The sequence below is a fragment of the Hyaena hyaena genome, unplaced genomic scaffold (assembly GCF_003009895.1).
Source record: "Hyaena hyaena isolate Hyena2069 unplaced genomic scaffold, ASM300989v1 scaffold_8, whole genome shotgun sequence".
NCBI lineage: Eukaryota > Metazoa > Chordata > Mammalia > Carnivora > Hyaenidae > Hyaena > Hyaena hyaena.
In genome coordinates, this window is record NW_024080640.1 from 1,730,276 (window position 1) to 1,744,997 (window position 14,722).

Genomic DNA, 14,722 nt, shown 5'->3' on the forward strand with positions numbered 1-14,722 from the left:
AGTTGTTGTGTAACTTTAAGGTACACAAATCATAAGTATACAGTTTGCAGGGGGTTATAAACTAAACCAGCAATTGCTCAGATCACACTATAGAACATCATCCCAGAAGGCTCCTTGATGGCCCCTCTCACCCCCACCCACCAAAAAAAAAAAAAAACCATAATGACAGAACTATGTCACCATAGCTTGGGCTTTTCTTGTGGTGCCAGCATCTTTGCAAAGACAAGAACGGCCCTGAGGACTTGAGGGGCCCACACAATCTCCTGGGACCATAACGACACCTGGAATGAGGGGGGCCTCCCAGCTCTACCACGGCTGCCTCAGGACCTTGGACAAGGCCAGCAGGAGGCCACAGCCCTTGTCCCAGCTGCCTGAGGGTATCTGCTGCCACTGTGGCAGCACAGACCCATCATCCCAGCTCGATGGAGTCATTCTCTGCCCTGGGCCCTGCTGCTGTGCCCCCAGGAGTGGGTGACATCGATGCAGTTCAGTGAGCAGGAGGCCCCAATCCATAGCTGTCATCTGGGAGCCGGGGCGAGGACGCGGGCTCGCCCTCTACTCCGGGGCAGATCTGCGGTGCTCTTCCGCGGCCGTCCGGGTGCCGGCTCCGCCACAGAACCCAGGGCATCAACATTTCCTGCTCCCGGCTGTCTGCAGAGAAGCAGCGGCCAACGCTGCGGTCACCCTCAGCAGCACCTTGTTTGCGCACGCGGCCAGCCATGCTCAGCAGTGTCTGGGCCTAAGAGGTCTCACGGGAGACAGTGGCGTCGATGGGGCCCGCTGCACAGTGGTCCTGCCTCCGGTCCGCGGCAGGCTGTGCGCTCCAGCCTGTCCTGCAGCGCTTGTTTCAGAGTTTGGGCTTCAGAGGATTTCTTGCCGAGCCTTGGGCCGCTTTCAAAGACAGAGTCACTGGATAGATGTCAACCAGATTAGTAATTATTAGGCTGAGTTGATGCTTGTAGAGAATGTGGAAATGAGGTTTACATCAAGGAGTCAGTACACCATTGTGGTTGAGGACACAGCTTTCAGGGGAGACAGGCGGCCCTGGTTGGCCGCCTACTCCTGGAATGGCCTTGGGCAAGCTCAACCTCTAAGGCTGCTTCCTCACCTGAAAACTAAAGATCAAAAGATAAAACTTCCTACCTTTACACTTGCTGTCAAAATTCAGTGAGGTGTATTTTGTAAAGCCTGTTGTGCAGGGCCCGGCACAGACCGGGTAGGCCATAATGGCCACTGTTACGGCTCAGGGAGGACCCTGCGCTGGCGGTCCGCCTGTGCCTGCATGGCCAGAACCTGATGCTCGGCTGGGAGTTAGGAGAGCCCGGAACTGTTTTGGTGAAAGGAACAAGCATAGCAAAGATGCTTCCAAACCCACAGACCAAGAGGCCACCTTCTGTCGTGAGAGCACCATGGGGTTCCAGCCAGATGAGAGCCAGGCCGAGAGCTGAGGTCACTTGGCTGAGTCCCTGTCTGCCTCCAGGGAGGTCCTTCCTCACCCTCCCCACTTCAGGTGCAGAGGGGTGGGGGAGGGGGTGGGAGTCACACACACCAGGTCTGGTGGCCTGGGCTAGGCCTGCAGCTGAGTCAGCCCACATGTGCTGAGCACGTACAATGTGCTGAAGACAACAGCAAACAAAATAGAGGCCCGACTCCATGGATGAATGAGGGCATGTGCCCAGACTCCTCTGGGCATGGGGGAGACCACAAGCCGAAAGTTACACATGGACACCTTGCCTCAGAGCTAAGCTCTGGACCTAAGAGGCAGAAGGAAAAGATGGTGGTAGGGGTTGGCTGTGTGTGTAGGTAGACACTTTAGCAGCCTCTTTGATTAGCAGACCTGATAACGTGCCACAGTAAACGACTCCCACTGACATGGGTGAGTGTGTTGGGCAGAGAGTGGGGTCAGGGGAGCTCATGGCAGGAATCCCAGTGCTTGGGGTTACCAGGGCACCATGCCAGGTAGGAAATATGAACACCTGTGTGTGGACACTTCTAGACGCCTCCCTCAGGCCCCCAAAACCTGGGGTCAGAGGGGCACACTCCAGGACACCACAGTGCATGACTGTTGGGGCATTCCCATTTGGCAAGGTAGCAGAGACCAGGAGAGCTAATCGATCCAGAACCATAAAGGACATGAGAGCATTGAAAGCCTCACAGAAGCCCACCATGGTGGCCAGTTATGTGGTCCCCTAGTCCCCTTAGGGAGAGAGGCCTGTGTAGGCAAGACAGGTCTGGGGCTGGATTCCATCCCTGCAGCTGTGAACATCTGGGGAGGGCAGGCCCCAAGGGGCAGCGGCACACCCACTCACAGAGGTTCAGTGGGAGGGCAGGAGCAGTAGCCCTCATTAGGAACTGGCCGGGCCTCCTCGTCCCATCTGGCCGGATCCGGATCCGTAGAGGGCAGCTCCCAGGAGAAGGCCTGAGGCAAAGATCTCAAATAGTAGCAGGAGATCAATTGATAGTGACTCCCTGGGGTGCTATGTAGAAAAGGATTCTGAGGTCATGCCAGAAAGTCAACTGTAATCAATTACTGGTATCAAGAGTGGGAAAGTGGGGTCGTGCATGTCCCATATCTTTGCTATCCTGGTCCTGGTGCCTTATGGGAAAGGGATTCAGGAATCCTCTGACCTCATCAAAGGGGTCGCTTCCTTCACATCCCTGACAGCAGCCATTGGCTTCCACTTGAAGAGAGGACTGGAAACTCCTCAAGGCAGTGGTGCCCCACCTAGTCGGTTCTCACCCTATTCCTGAACCATGTTCCAGTTGTGAAGAATATATTGTGGTTTAACAAACATGAGCTAAGCATCTACTCCGCTGGGCACAAAAGACCCACAACTGAGCCAGTCAGCATCCCCGGCTCTGTCAGTGGGTGTCATCTGCAGATATCTGAATCTTGTCAACTTTAGTAGGACTGATTTTCTCTGAGAGGGAGAGGCGCCAAAAGGCAAAGATGGGGAGTTCTCCAACAGCAGGAAGAATTGAGCCCCGCAACCTGAAGTATCTGAGCTCCTTGGGCTATGGGCATTTCCTGAAGGCAGGCCTTCCATTTTCCTCAGGTGGAGGCAGGACTTTCAGGTCAGCAGGCCTGGAACAGTGCTTCTTAAACTTGAACATGCTTATAACTCATCTGGGGATCTTGTAAAATACAGATTCACATCCAGTAGGCCTGCGGTAAGGCCAGGAGTCTGCATCTCTAACAAGCTCCCCGAAGGTGCTCAGGCAACAGGACCAAGCCCTCCCTGCTCCCCATCTCAGCCTACCAGGAGGAGGCCCTCAGAGAGGGTGCCATGAGGCCGACTCAGACTAAGGCCTGAGTTTGGAGACACGCCGAGAAAACGATTGCTGCCACACAGAGCCAGAAATCTGAGGGAACGAACCAGACCCTGACTTGGCTCCAGGCCGGTTGAAGTCTGTTCTCTAGGAGTGCTAGAGCACGAGCAGCAGACCTGCACGAGGGCGTGATGGCGTGTAGGGCCTCTAGACTACAAGCCCCGTTGGCCTCACGACTGTTAGCGACAGCTGATTGTGCACAGGGCTAAGCACTAATGGTGAGTGCCATGAGAGAAGGACTTTTTGCCCCCATTTTACAGATAATCTCCAGAAGACGGGCCATGTGTCACCAATTTATGTATCCCTAATCCCACAGTATGTGTCAGCAGCATGTAGTCAATAAATGATTTATAAATGAATGACTAAAGCGCAGCTAAGCCCACACCCAGAGAGAGAAGGGGAAACAAGGCTGGAGCCCCCAGGATTCCACACCCCCCTCCACCACCACCCCTCACCCTCCCACCGGACCCACCAGGACTCCATCAGAACGGGTCAGCTTAGGAACCTGTGGCCAGACTTGTTGGAAAAAGAGAAATCCTTAAGCCCTGTTGTGCCAGGTTGATGATTCCCTAGTTCTTTTTGAAAATTCTAAACCCAGGTCCACAGTGCTGAGGCAGGCAGGGCAGCACCTGGCCAAGTTTAGGGCTAGTCAGGCTCTCATTATTCAAATTGCCTGAAATATGGACCTCTTCCCTTGTGCCAGGCTCTGCGCCAAGCACATCACATGTGTGCTTCCCACAGCCACGTTCCTGTGGTCCAAGGTCGTACCTTGGTCCAAGGTCGCAGACTGAGGTGGAGCCGAGTTGGCGACCACGCCCACGCCGCCCAGAAACAGGGGGCCCTAGGGGACAGGACGAGGCGGTGGCGAGACTAGACGCGGAGGCGGGCAGCCGGACGCCACCGAGGGCTGACAGTCCACGCCCTGGTTGTGGTAAGCGGCCAGGGAGGGAGGCTATGAATGACCGTGCTTCTGAGGACACTTGCTTCTGCCTTGCGAGCAAAGCTTCGGGGATCACTGGCCTGGTTTTTGCAGGGGCTCCTCTGTGCCTTCCACATCACAATTCCGTAGTCTCAGAACCGGAAATCATCATCCCCCCATTTTACAGATGAATTAGCAGAGCTAGTTAGAAGCGGGGGCCGGGGTGGGGGCCCCGTGTCTGGCTCCCGTCATCGGAGTCCACGGCCGGTCGCCTCCTCCTCGCTGGCCCTCCGTCCCCCACAGCAGACGGAGTCGAACCAGTTGCTGGTTCTTCGCCAGCGGCGACTCGGGGGGCACGGGGGCGCTAGGTCAGCCTGGACGCTTCGCCCTCGGGACGCCCGGGTCCCCAGCTCGGGTCGGGAGGCAAGTCCCGGTGCGGGAGCTGCGGCGGCCTCCAGCCTCCCCGGCCGGGTGCGTCCTAAATGCTGCCCCCTGGCGGTAGGGCCCGACCCGCGCAACCGAGGGCGGCAGCCCGGCGCGCTGTGCGGGAGGCCTGGCCCTTCGCGCCTTCGCTGCGCTCCTGCCCCGCCTAGGGGGGAGGGGGGCGGACAACAGCCGCCGGGCGCGCGGGAAGCCGGCACTCTCTGGGGCAGCCAGGGGACCCTCGACCCCAGCCCCACAGAAACCCACCGTCTCCTGGTTCCTCTACCAGCCCCTCTCCCTGAGGTCTCTGAACACTTTCTAAAATTGTCCTTGCTCTCCCCTCTTCCTCCTCCCCATCGCCGCCTCACATTCTCCATTCCTGTCCCAGGAACTATGATGCAGACATCCAATTTCCCCCCATTCTCCACTCCCTACTGTCAATAATCCCTCCCACTCATCAGGGTTACAGAGACACAAATAATCCCAACGGTTCTAAAAATATGGTTCCCAGATCCGGCAGCATCAGCATCATTTGGGAACTTGTTAAAGATGCAAACGCTCAGACTCCACCTCAGACCTGCTGAAACAAAAATACTGTGTGGAGCCCAGCAGGTGATGGTGATGCACACCGAGGTCTGAGAGCCCCTGATCTAAACATGCATGCGTTTATTAATTCATCACCAGGCTTCTCCAGTTCGGCCAGTGGAGGAGGGGCCCCCTAAAGCGCAAGGGGCTCCACCAGCTGTTCATGGGGAGACGGTGTCAAACAGCTTTGGGATGGACAACAGTGCTAACCGGGGAATCAGGAGTCCGGAAGGAGACCCCAGGTCCAGGCCAGGAGGAAAGTGAATGTCTGCTAAGGGTTGCTCGGGGACAGGGTGCAGGAGAAGCCCCACCCACCGACCCCCACCCCTCCTCCCTGGGTTTGCCTTCTGCACTCATAGCACCCAGCATCTAAGCTGTAGGGGCAGGGAAGTGAGTCTCTCTGCATCTAGCAAGCAAGGGCAGTTTCTGGAACCTCAGGAGTCTTTTGCCCCTAGCTGAGAGGAAGCAGTCTCAGGGAGGGGTGAGGCGGTGGGGGGAAAGACAGTCATGCATCACCCAAAGTAAGCACTCTCATAGGCTGTCCACCTGAGAAGGAGCCCGCGGGCCAAGGGGTTCGATGTGTAAAGGTCAAAGTTCTGAAGGGGAAACTTGAAGTGGAGGGAACCGAGGAGTCCTAAGCCACACGGATCAGACGAGTGGGGTTTAAACACACACAGCCCAGACCAGTTTCCCTTGGCTGCGCTCTGGCAGGCATGACACCAGAGAGATGGGGCTACACTGCACGCAACCTCTGGCCAAGTGGAAGGGGATGGAACACCTCTCTGTTTCCTGCCTTCAAGAAGACTTCAAATGCGTACGAAACCGCACCCACCTCGCCCCAAATTATGGCATCACGTGGAGCCTGATGTTGCTTGATGGCATTCTGGGTGCCCCCAAACCCTGCCTGCCGTGAAGTGATGGCCATTATTTATGTCTGGGCCCCGCTCTGATCTCGGGAAAAATATCTCATCATAAATTGCCATGCCGTGGCAAACAATTAAAAGAGAAAAATAAACCTCAGTGCAATCTCAGGGTGCTTGGAAATGAGGAATTACAAGGCGGTGGCATGAAAAAATTATATAAAAATCTATTTTTACATCACAATAATGTGCTTTTATACGGGTAGTAATTTCTGGATGTGCAATAAAGTGGCTTTTACATCAGGCAGAATCAGAGTTTATAGGCAATTGGTGCTTTTATCTGAGAAAATATAACTCACCCATCCCCACACCATCCATCCAGCAAGCAGAAGACTCATCTTCCCCAGCTCCATCAGTATTGAGGAAATAATTATGCAATTAAAGTGTCAGCCCCTTGGCCCCCATATCTCCCCACCCATCTTCCAGCTTCTGTTATTGACTCTTCCCCCCAAGACGGGACTGCCCCTGGGTCCAGAACAAGGTAGTGGATCACTGTTTCCATTGGGCCAAAAAGGATCCCAGGGCTCAGAGGAACCCACGTGTCCCCCCACCCCCACCCGGGGCCAGCAAGCACTCCACAGACACGTATGGTCTGCTACCAGCCAGGCACTGTGGGAAGGACCTTGGACCCTGGGTCTGCCCGGCTTGGAGTGCTTGCTCTCTGCAGACAGTCATGCCAGGGGCAAAGGGGATGAAGGTTGTGGCAGGTAAACCCAGGGAGCCGAAGAGATGCAGAGGAGCTTGGGGTGGTGGGGGGAAAGCGTGGCGCTGCCCCCGAGGTGGCTGGTGGAGAGGGGGCGAGTGAGATAGGAAGGTATGAAGATGAGCGTGTCCGAGAGGGCGGGCCCAGCCCAGGCAATGTCTCCAGCGGGGCATGGAGGCAGGCACGTGAGAGGGTGGAGTAGCTGTCTTCACATGCAGAGTGCCACAACCAGCCTTCACTGTCACCTCGTCTAAGCCATCACTTGATGTATTCTGTTAAAATATCGGACACTGGGGGCACCTGGGTGACTCAGCCTATTAAGCATCTGACTCTTGATTTTGGCTCAGGTCATGGTTTCAGAGTCCTAAGATTGAGCCCCACGGCAGCTCCATGCCACTGAGTGTGGAGCCTGCTTCAGATTCTCTCCCTTTCTCTCTGTCCCTCCCCCATATGCATTCTCTCTCTCTCTCTCTAAAATAAAATACTAAAAATTAAATAAATAAATAAATAAATAAATAGGGGCTCCTGGGTGGCTCAGTCGGTTAGGCATCTGACTTTGGCTCAGGTCATGGTCTCATGGTTTGTGGGTTCGAGCCCCACGTCAGGCTCTGTGCTGACAGCTAGCTCAGAGCCTGGAGCCTGTCTTCGAATTCTGTATCTCCCTCTCTCTGACCCTCCCCTGCTCACGCTGTCTCTCTCTGACTCTCAAAAATAAATAAAAAACATTAAAAAATATTTTAATAAATAACTAAATAAAACATAAGACACTGTGTCATCAATCAGGAAACACATTTCATTCAAGAAAGGCATATGCATGTGGGGCGCCTGGGTGGCTCAGTCAGTTAAGCAACTGACTTTGGTTCACATCATGATCTCATGATCTCACAGATCTCAGAAACTCACAGTGAGTTTCTGCTGACAGCTCTGAGCCTGGAGCCTGCTTCGGATTCTGTGCCTTCCTCTCTCTCTGCCTCTCACCATTACAAATTCTGTCTTTCTCTCTTAAAAATAAATAAACATTAAAAATTTTTAATATGAAAAAAGGCATATGCATGCATGAAGGTGGACGGGTACAGGTTAGGGAAGTCAACAAGAAATGAAGCAGGAACACAGGGCTAGCAAGACAAAGAATCTGATACCACCTCAGAGGAGGACAAGGAAGGGGGGCAGTAGCTGAATAAAACGGCAACCAGAGAGGTGACAAGACTCAGTTTCAACAGAAAACATGACCAAAAAAAAAAAAAAGGCCAAAGGGATTGAGGCAGGTTTTGACAAAGGTGGGAACCACTCTTTAAACCTAACCCAAACCCGAACCGAACCGTAACCCTTGCTCTAACCCTAACCCTTACCCTATTCCCTAACCCAAACCCAGAAGCCAGCGATCAAGGATGCTGACCAGTGCTGCCCAGACAGATCAGCCTCAGGGCAGAGAGCAGGGTGGAGAAGAGACCTGGAAACAGATCCACATGCAAACAGAAGACAACCAGCACTGGCACATAGCGGCAATCACGGGCAAAAATCTAACAGTAAATCAATGACTACGATTAATTATTTCTATACAGTGAAACTTGGTAGTTTTCCTCTTCTCACATTTTTGGTTCACCAGAACCCATACTCAGTGTGAACCTCGGCAGTCTCAGCCGACATCAGGCACGGTTTTATGACCAGGAAACCCGGTGACATGGTGGAAAAGAATTCACACAGTAGTGTAGATGGGGTGTAGACCAACGTGGCCATCATAGCAAGTGAAATGGCAGTCCCGAGGGAATGTGGGCTCTGCCTACCCCATGGTCCAGCGTTTCTGCTCCTGGCATGGGAGCCAAAGACATCCTTACACAAAGTCTCAGAAGGGGCCAGGCAGTATCCCTTTCAGCGGCAGTGACAGAGGGAGGGCCCCTCCCTGGGAGGCCGAACAGGTAAAATGCACCGGAAGCAAATCACGGCACTCTGCAAACAGCAAGGTGCTGAGGAAGAGCAAGAAGAATGAGATCCATAATTCTGAAGCACTCAAACAAGATTAAAACTACTTGCGTGCGCGTGCGCGCGCGCACACACACACACACACACACACACACACATACACATTTTGCAAGCACTTTTACAAACCCAAACACTTTTGAATGGCTAGCTTTCAGAGGAGAGGGAGAGGAGGGGATAGCACTGAGCGTGGGTAAATAACACCCCAAGCAGAGAGAAGACTTCATGGATTCAATCAAAGCAGCTTTGCTATATGACCTTGGCATGTACTCCACAGCTTCATCTTTAAAGGAAACAGTAATAAATAGATCCTAAGGCATCTTTATAAGACGAGATCCTGGGGGCAGGGGTGGTCCCTGAAGGCCTCGGGCCTAACCATGCAGGAGGCGGCCTGTGGGGTCAAACACGTCAGGGATGACCAGAGCGGTGACAAAGGCCCTCAGCGCAGAACTATGTCTCACCGCTTGACCTGTCACAGGATTGACAGGTGACGGTTCCTTTCCTTTCCTAAAGCCTTTTCTCCACTACAAAGCAAAGTATGGGCCCCTCCCACCAGCCCATTTTATTGTAAGCAGTCGTTAACCAGTGCAGGCATTAGCTCCTGCACGGGTTTGAATTTGTTAGCAGGATTAGCTTCCTATCACCTGAAAAGCTGAGAAAAGAGGCCTGAAGGCTAAGCCGCGTGCCTGATACACTTCGGTGGAGAAAGAGCCTCGGAGTGAGCGAGCGTCAGGAGGACTACCGGAGGTGGGGAGGATACTAGAGCAGGGGCTTGGGCTCTCCAGGGAAGGTTCCTCAGTTCGAAAAGCGTCCAACAGGGAAGCAGGAGAGGTGAAGACAAGCAGGAGTTTCGCCCAGGAGCTTCCCAGGGCCCTGAGGTATCAGCTTACACTCTGCTCCTGGGGAGGGGCGGGTGCTTCCATCTCTTTACACCTCCGGGAACTTCTGCCGGAAGTCTCCGCCCCTGCAACCTCCCGGGTCTGCCCAGGTCGCCGCACACTCTGTAAGGCTGAGATTTCTTTGATTTAATCCCGTTTCTGCCTATTTCCTCCTTTTTTCTGGCTTTCCAGCCAGGAGGAGGAGAAGGGCTTACTGCAAGCCTGGGCTCTGTGCTCAGGGCCCAGACATAGCCACGCTTCGCATCTGCACCTGCAGGTGAGTGAGCAGCTCAGCACAGAAGCGGCTCTGCCAGGAGCCTCGTGCGTGCCCTCTGACCTTGACCACCCACAGCCGGGGAAGAGAACCAAGCAGCATCTGCGCGAGTGCCTGGCGGTAGTGGGACAGTGCTCCCCCAAAGGGTATGTCCAAGTCCTGACCCCTGGTCCTTGTGAACGTGAAAAGGGTCCTTGCAGATATAATTAGATTTGTACTTGAATTAAGGCAGGCTCTCAGGATGAGATCCTCTGGATTCAGGGTGGGCCCTAAGTCCAGTGCCTGCTGACTTAAGAGAAAGGAGAGGGAGATGTGAGACAGAGAAAGCTGTGTGAAGATAGTGCAGAAGAGAAAAATCACTCTCCTTCTGTCCTCTAGGTTCTTAGCCGAGCCCCCTGTAATAAAAGATAAACAAGAGAGAAACAAACAGAAGTTTACTAACATGTATATACATGAGAGAGACCCAGGGGAAACTGAGTAATGCCCAAAGTGCCGTCGAATTCGGGATTAAATACCATCTTCATAGGAGAAGGGCAGGGGGAGGCCGCCCCCCCGCCCCCCGGGGGAGACCAGACGGTGTTTAGGAAAGATGAAGGGTCCTTAGAAAACAAGATAGGAGGATGCTAGTCTGTGACAAAGTCTATTTGGATGTAGTGTCACGTCTAGTGTCCTCTCCTGTGACAAGAGTCACTCACCCCTGATGAACTCCCCAGAAAGAGGATTAGCAATAACTGAGTGCATTCTGGAGGGTATTTGTGTGGATGAGGGGAGTTCACAGAAAGTCTCTCCCTGCATTTGCTGTTTCCAAGCGCCTGCAGCTCAAAATAATCGATATGCCAAAGCAGCATAATTTGGGGTGGCAGGTTCTGAGCTCTGACAGTTGTATTTTGGGTTCTGCCCCCCTCAGCAGGCAGAGAGGGAGAGAGCAGAGCTGTGCTGGCACAAGCCAAGGGCCAGAGGCCACCCCAGACTAGAAGAGGCAAGGAATCCTCTAGAACTTTCCACTACGGAGAGCACAGCCCTACCGATTTGACAGAAAGGGAAACCAAGGCACTAGAGCCCCTCTGCTGTCCTTGGGCGTGCGTGAAGGTCCTGGCCCAAAGCCTTGCCCACCTCCTGGCTGATGCCTTCCTCCTAATTCATGATGCCAGCCCCACCCCCCCCCCCAAGTGCACCGTCTGGGGCCAGAGAGCAAGGAGCACAGAGGGGTGTGCGAGCACCGCTGAGCCAGGATCCCCAGCTGGCCCCACCCTGCCGCGCCCCTGCTCCCCTCTGCCTTGCCCTGGGAAGATGAGGGCAGTGCAGAGCCCATGTGCCCCGCGGTGATTTCATGCTCCATGAGACCGGCAATCAAAAATAATAGACACATAGCAGCCTGCCCCAGGGCCTGCGGCGGCAGTGGGCCATGCTGAGGCAGCTGCCTGCAAAATAAACCAGTCCCCAGGCCTGGTGGGGAGAAATAACAGCATCAGCGAGGAGCGGGAGCCGCGTCTTGGTCTGCAAAGCCCCAGCCAATAAGTGGGCTAAAAATAAGCAGCCTCTCCCTGCTGCAGCATGCCCTCCTTTACCTGGTGGCTCTGTTTCTCCCGTCCCGGTCCGGGCAGGTGTCTGTGTGCCACACAGCCGCCCTGGCTGGGGCGCCCCAGTCCACCAGCACTGGCAACGAGATGACAAGGTGGGGGTGGGGGGGGAGGTTCCTCTGACACCAGGGGGCTCCCTGTGGGACCTGGGCTGGGTCCTCTGGGTCCCCACTGCTTCCTGTCAGTGCTGGGCATCCAGCCACTGGTGAAAGACACTCTCTGAGCAGCATGATGGAGCTGGGCACCTGAGGAGCCCATAGATGAAGCCCCTGGGGTCCCTCTGTGTGTACTTGGTGGGGAAGTACATGTAAAGCCTCCCTTCTCCGGCTCTCTTCCGGCTTTTGGTTGGTTGGTTGGTTGGTTGGTTGGTTGGTTAGTTTTTGTTTGTTTTTCTTTTCCTTCTCATTCTCTTTGTACGCTGCCTGAGACCCACAGAAAGGAGACCCCAGTGGGCACTGGGCTGCTGGCTCTTCCAAGAGCCTTTAGTGGTGCCCTGCATGAACATCGGTGCCTCTAAAGGCTGAAGTTTTTCTTGTGTAATTTTCAGACAAAGGGTGAACATTTTAGTGAGGAACTGGGTGGATGGGGGTTCTGGAAAGTAGCCCCTGGGGCCAGGAGGTGAGACGCAGGCTTCTCTCTGTTCCTCTGCTACGGCTGAAGCACACAGTACAGTGATGCCTGCTTTGAAACGTGAAAATGTGAGCCCCATAGAAATGTTCCTAATGGTGCCTTTTCCTCGCATCTGGCTCCTCCCACCTTGGGATCCTGCGCACCCCTGCCCACCGCTGGCCCCCCACTGCCCACGGGTTCCCAGCTTCCCTTACCTGGAGGATTCGCAGAGCCCTCTAACCACCTTCCTGTCTTCATCCCTGTCTCCCTGAAGTCTCTTCTCCAGCTTAAAAAATGTCAAGGGCTGCCCAGACTGCTTGGCTGGACCCACATGGTTCCTCAGCAAACTAGCAACCCATCTCTTCATCCCCCTCTGCCTCTGCATTTCTCACTTTCTAGAACACCCTACTCTACTTTTGCTATCTCTTGAGTCCCTACTATTCTTTCAAAGCCGAGTTCACATGGTACCTTCTATCTCCAATTTATCCCAAAGAAAAATCAGTCATGCCCTCTCTCTGTGTCCCACAGCTTCTATCAGGGTGCCTGTGTTTCCAATCACAGGTACTGGCTTGTGTATCTCCCCTGCTGCCTGGCTGGATCCTGAGGGGCCTGACTGAGAACAGGGCCTGGCACGTGAAAGGTATCTAAGAAATGTAGCCATGCCACCGTTGACCTGCAGACCCACGATAGAAATGTTTTTTGCAACAAGCCACTAAGGTTTTCTAGGACGGCTTGTTACACAGCACTCCTGTGCCAAGAGCTGACTGAGACACGTTGGTCAGTTCAGTGAGAGCAGAGTGTGTGGGACTGAGTATGCAGCACTGGCAGAAAGCTATTCCATAGGTAGGGGTGAGTGCTGAGAGCTGATGGTGGGTGGGGGTTAAGGGTGCTCTCAGTGGGGTGACCAAGTCAGACGACCAGGCTACAAGTCCTGGTTCTGCTTCTTGCTGCCATGTGTGTATCTGTGGGCAAGTGACTCATTTTTCTCATCTATAAAATAGAGCTGGTGATAAAAGGCTCCGTCTTGTGGGGCTGCTGTGCCGAATGAGCAAGGCGACAACAAGCCCGTGCTTGGTGCTTGGCATGCAGCAAAGGCTCCGCGAGTGGTCGCCATTAACGATTATGACTAATTGTGATTGATCGTCGTCTGCCCCTCCTTCACTGGTCAGGGGCCTGCTCCCTGCACGGCCACACACAGCATGCGCTGTCCGTCAAGAGCAGCTCCGCGGGAGGGAGGCAATTTTCCTCTGTCGTTTTTCATGGTTTCTCTTGAACTTTGATGTTTCACGAGTGGCTGGCAGCAGCCTGTGCCCTGTCTTCCCGCAGAAGAGCTGAACGTGGTTCCCTGCTCCCCTGCTCGAGCAGGGGGTGGAGGGAAGAGGCGGGGGAGGGGAGAAAGTCACAGCTCAGGGAGGCAGGGCTTGGCAAAAGCAAGGGATGGGGGGTGGGGGTGGCACAGACGTGATGACTTCATCTTCCCGGCTCTTGTAAGTCATGTAGGCCCACTCCCAGGACCCCCACCTTCTCAAGATGGAGAAGCAGTCACATCAGCAGTCATGCTGCGGCTTCCCCAGAAAGCAGGAGCCACGGGGGGTTCGAAGTCAGAGGCAGCCCAGTCCCTGCCTTTTGGGACACAGGAAATATCTGAGCAAGTCACAGCAGCACATACCGACAGGACTCTCAAGCAGATTGCATGAGGAAGGGATGCCAGAACCTTCCAGGCAACATCTGAGAGGGGCTGGAAGGATGTAAAGTGGAGATGAGGGCAGACAGGCATCCTGGGCACCTAGGACTCACCTTTGCAGAAAGCTGGGACTGTCTCCTTACTGCCACAGCAGCTGGCCCCTCACAGACTCTTCCAGAATGGGCGGGGCCTCGCCAGCAGCCTACTTCTGGGTTAAGCTGGGGATAGTCCCCAGAGACACCCCCCTCCCGTTCTGGGCTGCCATTTGCCAGGTCTCCTAGGACCCCAAAGCCAGAAGTAGGAGATGGGGGAGGACCCAAGTCCCATAGACACCCAGTGTGTCCAGGTGCTGGTGCTGGCATGAACAGGGCTCCTGGAATCCTGACCCCTCCCGTGGCCACAGCATGAGATGAGGCATCGGCAAACAGACCAGAAGGACGGGCTGGAAGAATATTGGCCAGAGTGTGGAGGCCTGAGGCCGACCTCACCGGCTGACCCGGAGCCGGCCGCCGCCCCATGTGGAAGATGCTTCCTTTCCCCAGCTGGGCCAGAGCAATGAAAGAGAAAGACCTGGAAATGCAGTGGAGGGGGAGGGTGGGAGAGGAGGCAGGCGTTAATGTAGGGTACCTAGTGCCACTTCCAGAAAGAATTCCAGGCACACAGCCCTCTCCAGGGGGAAGCGACATCGCTTTAGACCCATGTACCCTCCACAACCGGCAACACGGAGGCCAGCATAATAATCATAACAGCAAACACGCAGCATTCGCTATGTGCTAAGCCTCGCTCTGAACGCTTCCTATGCATCTACTCATTTACCCATTACATCCCATTTTGCAGATG